Genomic DNA, 1,253 nt, shown 5'->3' with positions numbered 1-1,253 from the left:
TTGCCAGATTATTTCTCTGTAGAAATGCAGTTTTTGTTCTATATTTATATGGTAAGATTACCCTTCGCCCAAACCTAAAAGTACAATATGGGGTAACCTTTTATGGTTGTGTGAAGTGTAGTGTCATTGTTGCATTGGTGAACGAAAGATGAACCCTCATACCATATACACCAGCATCTTCGTGGAGATGCAATAACGCAGTGGATATAGTACTCCAAACAAACTATGAAGAGCGTAGGGCCTGGATGATTTCAGTCATCTACAGAAAAAGATGCAAGACTACACTACTGATGCCTGTCAAAGTGGCACAACAAGAGAAGCCCTACCATGTAGAAGGCCAGCCGCAGGTCCAATAGAACCTGCAGATTGACATCACCATTATTTTGAACCTACATACTATTGTTAAGTATCTAGGTGGTGGGCACATCCATGTACAATCTCAGTCTGAAACCTAGGGGTAGAAGTATCAAGATTCCATTTTGCGATTTCTAAATAGCGATTTTTAAGGAATCGCTATTTAGAAATCGCAAAATTGAATGTATGTAGAAAATCGCTATTTTTTAGCGATTGCTTAGTCTTCCTTATTTGCGAATTCGCAATTAAGGAATAATTCCCATGCATTCCTATGGGCCAGGAGGCCCATAGGAAAGATTGTGAAATATTTCTTAATTTGCGAATCGCATTTTGCGAATTCTCAAATTGAGAATAATTTCAAGGGTGCAGGGGTGTCTCAAAGACACCCTGCTGGACCCCTGAAATTTACATGTGTGTGCATATGGCGCACATACATGCCTTATGGGCATGTATGTGCATCACATGCCACCTTCACAAATGCACAATAGGGCATTATTGAATGAAATCGCAAATTACCACCAACTACAAGTTGGTGGTAATTTGTGATTTCTTAACACAAATTCACAATTTCTAGAACCCACATACATCGCATTTAACGAATCGCAAAATTTGCGATTCCTTAAATGCTTAAGCAAATAAGGAATCGCAAATTTTTGCGATTCCTTATTTTGCGATTTTGTGATACATTTCAAAAAATGTCTTTTGCGAGTCGCAAAGGCCGAAATTCGCCAAATTTTGGCCTTTGCGAATCGCAAAAGGCTTGATACATCTACCCCTTGATCTATAGGTCCCATATGTTGTGATTAGTAAAATGAGCCAATAGTTTGGAAGCTATAGGTTTTTCAATTACCTTCCAGTTCCTTTTTCAATGTATTCTATCAAAAAGGAATAAAGTTGGA

General features: G+C 38.5%; 1 non-coding gene across 1 annotated transcript; it reads left to right on the top strand.

Moving 5' to 3' along the window:
• The first annotated feature begins 853 nt into the window (after window positions 1–853).
• On the top strand, window positions 854–1,043 carry LOC147724296 (small nucleolar RNA snR46). Its single transcript, XR_015295397.1, has one exon. It is a non-coding gene; the product is annotated as a small nucleolar RNA snR46 (small nucleolar RNA).
• The last annotated feature ends 210 nt before the right edge of the window (window positions 1,044–1,253 follow it).

This window comes from Lissotriton vulgaris, chromosome 4_1 (assembly GCF_964263255.1).
Source record: "Lissotriton vulgaris chromosome 4_1, aLisVul1.2, whole genome shotgun sequence".
Classification (NCBI taxonomy): Eukaryota; Metazoa; Chordata; class Amphibia; order Caudata; family Salamandridae; genus Lissotriton; species Lissotriton vulgaris.
This window is presented reverse-complemented; position numbering and strand designations above follow the sequence as displayed.